This window comes from Apteryx mantelli, chromosome 5 (genome assembly GCF_036417845.1).
Source record: "Apteryx mantelli isolate bAptMan1 chromosome 5, bAptMan1.hap1, whole genome shotgun sequence".
Lineage (NCBI taxonomy): Eukaryota > Metazoa > Chordata > Aves > Apterygiformes > Apterygidae > Apteryx > Apteryx mantelli.
The window spans coordinates 82,172,124-82,183,497 of record NC_089982.1 but is presented as its reverse complement, the minus strand read 5'-3'; the positions used below and the strand labels follow the sequence as shown (position 1 = coordinate 82,183,497).

The 11,374-nt window shown below is 37.5% G+C and overlaps 1 long non-coding RNA gene across 1 annotated transcript; it reads right to left on the bottom strand.

Moving 5' to 3' along the window:
- Positions 1–1,154: 1,154 nt before the first annotated feature.
- LOC106487390 (uncharacterized) lies at positions 1,155–9,143 on the bottom strand. Its single transcript, XR_010884294.1, has 3 exons — positions 9,094–9,143; positions 3,587–3,695; positions 1,155–1,277 (listed from the first exon to the last, which is right to left on the bottom strand). It is a non-coding gene; the product is annotated as an uncharacterized lncRNA (long non-coding RNA).
- Positions 9,144–11,374: the final 2,231 nt, after the last annotated feature.

Sequence of the window (11,374 nt, the reverse complement as noted above, 5' to 3'; positions counted from 1 at the left end):
ACATGAATTGTGGTACACCACTTCTCAGACCTTTGGTTATTACTGGGTCATTGTTCTACTTCTGGGTTAAAAAGAAATAACCTGAAACCATTTTTGTGGTATAAACACTTCCCTGTCCTGCTCATTTTGCCCAAAAAATATACAATTGAAAGGAAAAAAGGCTCAACCTGGTTATACATTGCTGCAGATTGTGCTTTTCTTAGGGTTTCCAAATATGCTCTGTCTCATGTGAATTCCATCTACATCTCACACCTGGACTTTTGCAAAATATGTCTATAGTACCCTAGCTGGCAATAACGAGTCATCAGGGTTGTAACAAGGTGAAGGTGAGGGAGAAACAACATATCTTAGTACAGCTGTCACAGTCAACAGTTTCTTCTCAAAGCTTAGCAAAGATGCCCTTCCACCTCACACTACAGTACTCATAGCTCCACATCTGCCTCTGCTAAGTTCACATGAAGAAAGAGACCTTGCCGTTAACAGAGCTCTATACTAAACCATATTTAAGCTAAATGATGTACTGATTTCAGGGAGGAAAACTGATGATAGATAATACAATATTCTATTAAATGTTACAGAACACCAATCACCCTTGGATAATAAACTCCCAAGGAAAAGGGAGAATTAGATTACTGCTTACATTAAATTATATCAAAGAGGTTATTCTTGGTTTACGCTCTTATAAGAAGGAGAAGTCTCACTCAGGTGCTCTCTGTTTTTTATAAAACCTTCATTAAATCAAGAAAACTGCAATTCATCATCTTACACAGAAAGATAATTCATTGCTAAAGTTTTGAAATTTGAACTCAATATGTTTTATTCCCATGTTTTGTTCTCATGGGAATTCAATTTCTCTGAAGGAATCACATCGCTGTACAGTAAACACAGAATTAATCAGGATATTTCTTGTAGGTTAATTCTGATTTTCTGTGGGATGTAATCAACATGCAAACTTTTAGATTAATATCCAGATGCTGAACATTCAAATAATTAGATGCTTTGTTTTAGAATTTGTGTTCATCTATTAGTACATGTTCTAGCTCCAGAATTTGGATGCAAAATATGAAGATGTCAGACTCCAAATTCAAATCCAGCATTTGAGCTCAGTCTGTTCTCATTTCAAAAAATCACTTACAAAAAAAAAGATCTAAGATTTCTGATCTTCTATGCACCAAAATTTGGGGATGATCGATTTTTGCATTTCTTTAGAACTCCAACTGTTCTTTCACCTTCTTGTGGGACATGGCCTGAGGGTCCCTTGATTTTAGTACTGTAAACTGAAAGAGAATAAGAGAAAAACAAACAAGTCTATGAATGGTATATTTTCTCTACTTTTTAATGGAAAAAAAGATCTCATTTTGAAAAAAAACACAGTGTTTTGTTTTGTTTCTACATTTGGGTTCTCATACTCTGCTAGAGCACTGGACACATAATTTTCGTAAAGTAAACTCTGTTTCCCCAGAGACTTACAAACAGAGGACTATATATTCAACAGCCTGACCTCTAAAAAGAAGGGTGATGTTTGCAAGAAAGCATGCCTTTCCTGGAAGTATCTTTCTAGGTAGTAAAATAAGCCAGGAAATTCACTTGCCTTGACAGGATTTTGGGAAGTGTCTATTTAATTGGTTCTGTGGTTCTTTTTATATGTCTCAACTTCGTGTTGGCAATTAAACTATTTAGACCTAGCACACAGGGATTAGTTACTGTGGACTTCCATAAAGGGGCAGGGAAATGTGTATAATAATTCCTTATCATATTTAGGGTAAAATTTATTTTAATTAACTTAAATTACCTGTGAGTCTTGGCTACAGCCGATGTAGAGAAGAAGGTACCTAAAAAGAGCAGTTCATCTCTTTTTAAATTGGAGTTCAATACATTTTAAGCAACTAAGTCCATGTAGGTTCCCTTTGAACTCAATGGCCAGACCCCTGCTGACTTCAGCAAAGGCAGAGCTGGTCCCATGTCTTGTTTGCCTCTTGTATAATCCACATTCCTTTTTATGAGCTACTAGGAAAATAAAATTTGCCTTATGCTAGTCAAAGGAAAAAGACAGATGCCAATAAAAAAGAGCCTTGGGCAGATGTAATCCATTGGTTGTGCGCTGCAGTGGGACATTCATCGCAAGCAGCGCACAAAAATGATGGCACAGTCTTTGCCTAGGAAACAAGTGACAGATGTGACATCCTGTCAGGAGCGTTCAGCAACTGCACACAATGCCCAGGAAGACTTTGCAAAGGATTTTCCTGAAAGCATGGTTAAATGAAAACTTGTGGGAATTGGCCTCCTAAACACCTATGCTGTGATGGTGCCTTCATGTGTTCTGGAAAATATTCTAAGAGATGTCCTGTCAGCATGGCTTGTGAGGCACCATCTGCAGACCATAACAAACGGCAATGGACAAAACTAGTGCGGCTTTTAAGATATCACAGATCTGGCCGTGAGGTCCTACTTTCTGAAAAGTTTCCCGCGCTAATCTGCTCAGTGAAAGCTATCTTTTTGTCTGACCTCATTAGGACTTAGCTATGATTATAAACCTCAAGGCAAGAGGACAATCTTTTAGCAGAAGACCTTAGGTATTATAATCCACAGCACAACCATGCCCAAAACCTAGATAAACAACCCTGTTTAATGGAGTTCACAAGACTGCACATTCTTAGAAGCCAATCATTTGTATGGTATGAAGTCCCAGAGCCTGAAATTGCCTCCTATTTTTATTTAATATTTAAATATTGCAGCTGAGAAAATTTTAACTTATCATTCTCACCACCAAGGAAGCCCCTCTAATGACCATATTATGAACTATTCCAGATTTTTCTTCCTCTTTTGCTGAAGCTGGGACACTATGTAGCAAGAAAGGGAAAACTGAAATCCTTGGGAAAAAGAAACCCTGATCTTGATTGAAAGTGCAAGTGTAAAAAGGGAACTTCTCTTGAAATAGGCATCCTGAATCCTTTTCCCTCAACCTTTTTATATTATTCATTAGCTAAAAAATAGAAATAATCTAATAACCAGAATTACAGTAGCCTTATCTGCAGCTAAATGTTGACATTGACACACTAGAAACAGGCTCCCTCTTGTCTATTGTTCTAGTTCCTTGAACCTTAACACCAGGCTATACAGTGACTATTCCTGCCTACTCCCAGCTTTAGCAGAAGGTTCAAGGAGATTTCCCATGAAGATTAGCCACCCAGTACAGGGTGAGGGTGCTTTGGTTTCATGCCATACAATGACGGCAGGATCCATGCATCCTGGCCTTAGGCCCAGTGGTCTTGTCTTTAGTCTCTTATAAAAGGGACTTCCAACAGCAGTTTTTAAACTCAAAACCATTTAGGTCAAGTGAATTAGGCATGGTCTCAATATTCCTGGCACATTAGGTTTCCTTGGGGTACTCAGGCAAACAGAAATATGTTTTTCTCATCACTAACAGAAACTGGAAGGAGAAAGATAACTAGGTATTCACTTTAGCAAAAGTGGCATTTTAGGATGCCCAGGAAACTTCACCTGAAATTATAAGTGTTAATGGTGTCTCAGATGTTAAGTAGGATTTTTCTGAATCATTCTTTTAGTTTAGACTTCTGTGCCTTACCAAAAGGGCATTTCAGGTATGTAACTGTTCTGCTTGGTGTCTGCCAAACTGCTATTTCTTCAGCTAAGGAGCCAGTATCTTCTACCAGATGCTTCTCGTGACTCATAGGCTTTTCAGGCAGACACAGTGATAAAGAGGGAGAAAAAAGAACACACATTCACTACCTATTACACAAGCTCTTCACAAATGAAGATGTACACAAAGATGTTACCATGATTTTTTCAGAGGTAGGAAGCAGAAAGGCACATCCATCAGCCAGAGATATTCCACAAGAGGCATGAGCCTTCTTGCCTTTCAAGCTGACTGACACTGAAATTGTGCAGGATGCCGTCTACACATCCATGAAGGCATTTCTAATGGAAGTTTAGGCATAATAAGACAGATTCTTTACCCAAATAGATACAGCAGAAATGACCAATGACCTCCAGACTGTGAACTAAACTGTGAAAAAAGGAAACATGGTAGAAGTCATTTCAGAGATACCTTCAAGTGGATTGTCTTGAATGCCATTTTCTGGCCAGTGCTTTTAAAGAGTGAGTTTAAAATAGTCATTACAGAGTGCCAAGATGAGACAGCAGAATGCTTAACAGAAACAGCATTCAGGAATGTGTTAAAAGTCCTCTGTACCACCCAGTCTCACTGAGCATTACACATAGAGTCTCTCTGTCATGCAGAGTTCACCTGTGCATGGCCATGATGAAGACAGGTAATTCAAACCTATGCTCGGTTAATGTGCAATAAATTCAACGCATTACAGTCCTTACAGTACACTGGCTTATGAATCTTTGGAGCCTTTTCAGACTGGAGATCTAGATTTAGTGTCCCCATTGGGTCCAGCTACTGATAGCACCACTAAGGACAGAAACAATGTTCAAGGTGAAGGAAGCACCAGTAGCTTCCAACATCATCATCAGCAATTAGCAGGCTAACTCGCTAAGAGACATTCTGAACTGGACCACAAAGGAACTTACAGTGAATAACTGTCTTTGATTCAGCCATCCTCACCGCAGTGGTCATGTCTCAGGGAAGTCATGATGGAGAAGTCATGGCAGCAAGATTTATTATATATTTCATTATGAAACATCAATTTCATTATGAAACATCCTGTTGATTCCTGAGAGCTTTTTGGAAATGAGATTTAGATGTTCACTTCATCTGAGCCCGGACCTTTCAAAATACTGAGCTGCATTAGTTCCTTTGAAATCACAACTGACGAGGAACTAGGTATTTTTGAGGATCTGGTCCCGAGGTCTTGATTTCATGTAAGAAAAAAGTTCTTCATTATAAGAGTGGTTAGCTCAGGAACAGGTCCAGAGACGTGGCTTAATCTCCACCTCTGGAGCTTTCTAAAACTTGCCTAGACAAATATTGAGCAATCTGACATCCATATATGTATACCACACATGTATACATACATACATACACAAAATACCTGTAAATATATATCAAATTTCAAGTGCATTTTGAAACTTTCTTACATTATAGATACCTGCTACAAAGGATATAAGAAACCAGCCTTAGAAGGGAATGAAACTATAAATTTTTATTAGATGGATCAGAAATATTTTCATGCTGTGGGCAGTGTCGGTTTATAAGAAGTACAGATTACTATCTGCTATAACAAGGAGCATTAACTATGATTAATAAGATGACTTTGAAAGTCAGACCAACTCCACAATATAATCTTTTCTCCTCTAAGGCAATTTTTAAAGACGCTTTTAAATATTTTAATAGTTAAGCAGCCTACTGAAGCTGGTGCTCTCTGAATGTGTTCAGCAAAGGCTTTTCAGACTCAAATTGAAAAAAAAAAAAAAAAAGATCTAGTTGACCAGTTACATTATGTGAACAGAAGTATAATATGTATGTTAACATAATTGCATCTTGGCAAAACCTGGGTCTCATAGAAGCAGTCACCATTGTGTTAACTTTATTTGAGCTGAATTATCTAAATTTGAGGAAATTTGACCCATTTTGCACTTTTTTTTACTGGTAAAAAAGGAGAGTGTCATTAAGTATGTTCTTTCAAAACAAGATTACTTCTAGGATGACTTTGTGATTAAAGCATAGTCCAAAGATTAAACCAGTCTTGAAGGAACTGCACTGCCCATAAACACAGTACAAGTTGATATCATATCCAAGCAGGTTAAAATATCAAGTTCCTTACTTATCAGACAGGTCCAAAAGGCTGTCTGAGCTCACGTAGCTTAATTAGGAAATGAATCAATGAGAAGGGGTCAAAAGCATGTGATTGATTTTAGGGCTCATAATGCCATTTTCAAAAGTGATTTTTGATATTTTGTTGTAGAGCCTCAAAACTATTCAAGCATCTAACTCTCCCAGAGAAATTTGAATTGAATAGCCATTGTGTTAACCAGTCACTGGTTTATAGTACTTTACATTAAACTGTCACTGGATAAAATACATGAACAGTTCCCATAATGGGAATTAGAACACAATTGTCCTCAAATAAAGTATAGATATCCAAGCAAATAAAGTTCAGAGTCCTCTCCCATGCATTGTTCTTAGGGGAAGATGGGAAATTAACCTAAATATCTTGTATTCTTAGTGAATGTTCTAATACCTTTCATTATTTTACATTTATATATAGTGTATATATATATTTATGCAAGCTATTTTTTTCAGCTGTGTTATAGAAGGAGGAGATAGTCACCTATGTAAGCTGTAATAATTTGGATGGAGCCTACCAGGGGATCTGCACAATGAAAACTTATCTGTCCTCTGTCCTGACAAGACACCAGTTGTTTTGTGGCTGATCTACCATTTATTTCTTCACCTGCTGGATGTCTGGAAAATCCTAGATGGGTGGGATAGATTTGCCAACATGCAGTGAGCATCATGCTTTTCAGGGTCCTGGGGAATGCTACGCTTAGATCCAGCGGGCTCCAATGGGGCTGACAGGGGCTTTCAAGATCTGAGTTCTCAATTTAGGGTTTGGGCAGATAATCATAAATAGGGTGACTTAAACAAATATAACTTATCTTGTATGTGCAGTAAGCTAAAAATGCATACATGAGCCCTAACAACAGTATCAGCTCAGGTAGCTTCTGAGCTGTATCTTGTTCAGCTGTGGTCCTCCCGTTGTTTGAAACTGTGTGCTGGCTCACACAGAAAAATCATCCTCCTCAATCTCATTTTAGGAAGTTAATCAATTAATTAAATAATTAGGGCATGGCCCACAGTGTCATTAGTATTTCTAAAATACTTGCTAGTGCTTTCTGTCCTAAAGTGTATCAGAGATTTACTGGGTGCTGCTGAACAGCTACTGCTGTTCACTGTCAAGGAGGAAGATGTTTCAGGTAGAGCCAAGCAATACAGCAATATTACAATCAAGGAGTCAGGCAGCATAATAATTTTAATACGAGAAGTGCTTCCTTTTATTGTTGCCCGACATATGCATTTTATATATTTTCTGAAGTGCACTGGGATCTTTGCAAATAAAAGGTGCCAAAGAAATAGGAGACTGTAGCTACCATTTAACAGTAGCTTATGTCCATTCTGTCAGCTTTGTCAGCCTCTACCGAAATATCAAGCCTGGCGAACTGTTGCTCAGCCATATTATTCTGCAGAGGGGAGTTAAACATAAGAAAAGAGCATCAACTCTTTTTGACAATACATATTCATCAAAAGAGCCGAAAAACAAGGGTGGCCACAATTGGAAATGCGCAAAACCCTGTGTTTTATTTCCTCAATCTTTTATTTAGTTTTTAAATGAAAACCAACAAATGATAGCAAAATGCAATACACTGTATGACTTATGTTGTCAATAAAAGCCTATGGGATTTACATTGCCACACGAGGGAGGCCATTTACATGTTAAGAAGCCATTTATGATGCTAATAAAAGTCTACGGGATTTACTTTACAGTGTGCGGGAAGCCATTTATGATGTTAAGAGTCAATTTACAACGTCAACAATTGTGTTAGCAGTAAAAATGCAAAGTGGGTATATAATGTTGATTTTTTTTTTCCTTGTATTGTTGATATTTCCCTGGAGGTGATCCATGCCTCAGCTGCATGGATTTTCTGGTTTATATTTTAAATGAGACAGATATGGTATAAATTGTTGGTTTCCCTAAGTGAGTTTTCTTTATTTACACAGACATATTCTGGATACCTCAAACAGTGTAACAAGGCAGGAATTTCTGGCTGCACTAGGCAGCCTTTTCTGTCTGTATAATTTGGTTACAGTACCAAAGATGTTCCCAGTCTTACCACTTTTCCTTGGACATTCACTAGTCTCGACCCAACAGCTACCTTTTAGTATTTGTCCTAATTCTAACTCTTTTTTTTTTTCTTTGTGATGGGGAAGACTAAATACCAAAGACTTCTAGGATAAATTTTTACTGCTACCTTTACTTGTGTACTTGCTCCAAATAAAGAAAAACATAATTTCTTATATTGACCAAAAAGTGGCTGTTGTCCTTTTTTTTGCACAATAAACCACTGATTAATCAAAAAGTTTACCTAGGTAACACCAGCTAACCATATTAATTGGCAGAAAACTACTGCATTGTTAGAATAATAATTCCACTTCATTGAGATGCCTCCTATCTCAATGAAGTTGCCTATTAACTGAATTAAGTCCAAGACCTTCTTTGACTGCGACAGGAACTTAGGCCCCCTGCCTTAAAGGTAGATGTCTTGATGGAAACAACAGTATTAAGATGTCTTCAAACAGAAAATGAATCCCATCCTGCATGCTTTTTTTTTTTTTTTGCGGTAAAGCTAAACTATATGTTTTCAATCCTGATTCATTTGATATGCTGATTCCCATTTTCAAGGACTAAAGAGCTTTTCAGGTTTCAGGTAACTTTCAAGAAACTGAAGTCCCCGTCCTGCCCTACTGACCTCAGCGGCAGTTTTGTCTTTGACTTCAGCAAATGCGAAATCAAACATTAAATTTATAAGATTTTTGGAGGATTTTTTTAGTTGCCTTTTTTACTGGTTTTAATGGAATCCCAGCTGCTAAATTGAATAAGCACTCTTGAAAAATTTTATAGTTAGCAAGCTCAGGGTTAGATTTCTGTAATCCTAATATTTCGGATGAAGTTAGAAAAAGTGAAAAATCTTACTTTAAGACTCACAGCAGTTTTAAAATGTATAGTGACTGAGGTAGGATCAGAATGTACGTCTGTATTATTGTTGTTGTTGCCGTTGCTGTTACTGTTAAATACTTACACTCAAGAAAAGTAGTATTATTGATGAAATGCGACTATTTCAAAAGATTTTTTAAAATTAATTCTTATTTTATTAGAGTCTTACCAGCTTGTCTGAGCTTTTTATAAATTTTCAGAGAATGCTAAAACTATATTTATTATTCACACTTGGAAACAGAGTAGCACTTGTTTGTAATTTTGTTTCCCTATTTTGTTAAATGAGATATTTCAGCTAAAGGCACATCAATAATCTTCTAATTTCTGTCATATGGGACAAGTCTTAAATCATAAATACAGCAAGCTGTGAACTCAGATATATGTTTATACTTACTTGGAAATGTAGCTTTTCAGACTTTTATCTTGCTTAAATGTTCTTTTCTCTTCATAACCTGCTTTCTAAAGCTTGTAAAAAAGAAAGAAAAATAGTTTCTTTAAAGACTGCAACTCTTCTAAGAATTAATTAATTAATTATGTCCAATATGAGTCCTGGAAGACTATGTAAACAGTAAGGTTGTTTGGACTTACTCGAAACAGAATTGTAATTCTAGTGTAGCTAAATGGATGACATAATATATTGAATGTAAGACTTCAAACTTTCAACTTTGAAAACATTAAGATTTTCCTGCCACAAGAACAACAGCAATTAAAGGTATGCTGGCTATACTTGAAACCAACTGCACATTCATTAAGTGAAGATGTTCCCAGGACCAACTTATGAATACAGTGAGCCAGGGAAACAGGAACTAAAGATTACAAAATACACAGATGGATGGTAGAACCATATTTTGGTAGCCCCCACTAAGTTATGAAAAGCAGAGGCTATGGAATAGTTAAAAACAAACTGATAAAAATAAATACAAAAGTACCTGAACTTATCTGCTGGGTTTTCCAGGCCAGGCAGGGAGAAGTTGTCATTGTCCTGTCCATTCTGAGTTGAATAATCGATATTCCCTCCCTCTGCTCCCATTTTCAGTTTTAAAGCACATGACATATCTCATCCTGTTCACTTCTGCAGGAAAGCAGCATGCTAAGAGTTAAGCACAAAAATATAGTTACAGCAAAACATCCAGAGGAAGTAGCCCTCCTGTTCAGATGACAACGTGACTTGCATTCTAAACTCTGTTGGCAAAATAAGGCCATAAATCATGGCAAGTGATTAGATTTGTACTTTTTAGTATTTATTTTAGTGGAATAATGAAATGTTAATGACATTTCAACTACTACTGGCTTCTTCAGTTAAACAGCAAATCCCCTGGCATCTTGAATTTACAATCTAAAAGAACTTTTTGTTTGTTTGGTTGGTTGGTTATACTAAGAAAAATCACCTGTAAGAGAGCTGCATGACAACTTTGTGCTAGAATTAGTTACAAGCTGAGTAAACACACGAGCACAGCACTGAACCCTAAATAATATGCGTTGTCTTAAACAGGAGTTAGCAGTAAGTGCAATAGAGCCATGCTGATGTAGCTAATTTCTAGCTTGGAAGACAGCTTACATCTATCCATCTTGGAGAAAGGATGGAGAAGGTGCTTAAAGTCTGCACCTGACAAAGTGCCCAACTATGGCTATAAAACCACACCAGGGACAGCGCTAAGAACTGAACGGAAATGGGTGAATGCAGGAGAGCTGCTGGGCCCTGCTGTGGCCTTGTCTCATTGATTAGCAGAGACAAAGTCCATGGACCAAGAGATGCATCGCAAGCATTGTAAAACAAAGAGAATCTTCAAATATTAATTACATACTGTGGAAATTGTCATGAGGACCTACGAAATTTAATCCAGAATCCTCTTCATAGCTTTGAAAACTGAATAAATCTGCAGATTTCTTGCCTGCATGGATTCCCCTCTATCTTTATAACCTTTGCACGCACAAGGCCAATTCTAGCTGTAGATAAAGCAGGTGGTTACCTCTAGCCGTAGACCATCAGGGACAACACCATGGCCACAGCCTTACTCCTGCCTCATCTATGCCAGGCCTTCAAGGACATGTGCTGGCTACTTCTGCCACTCCAGATAGGACAGCATGGTGATGGCCACTACCGGGGAAGAAAGGAAAAGCAACCCTTTTCGGCATTATTGGTTTTTGTCTGTTCTCCTCCCGTCCTGCCACAGCAAGAGGAACCATGAGGCTAATCCCTTCCCTCTACCCCAACCATTCACGTTGCACCTGCACCCCTCCTCCTCAGAGCCTCCAAATGCAATTCTGCCTACCCTGCTGAGAAACCCTGGAGGTGTCTATGTGTTAACGCTGTCTCACATGTACTGAATTCTGTTCTAAGATTGCTTTTCTCTGCAAAAAATGTAACATTTTTCATATAACAATTGTCTCTGCTATCCTTTTAAGACTGTGGCAACTTTTCCATTTTTTTGATCCTTTGGGTTTGATTCTGATTTTGATTACACTAGTAACACTTGAAATGTCATATAGGATTAAAAGTTCCAGAAAGAAATATCCACTTTCTTTAAAAGAAAGAAATGTAGCATAATGAGTCATGTCTTTCAAAGCCATTTTCTGAATTTTTAGTGGACATCAAATTTAATCCCAAAGATGTCAGCACGGCCATATCCTCAGCACTATAAATTAATGAAGCTTCACTGAAGAACTATATCAAA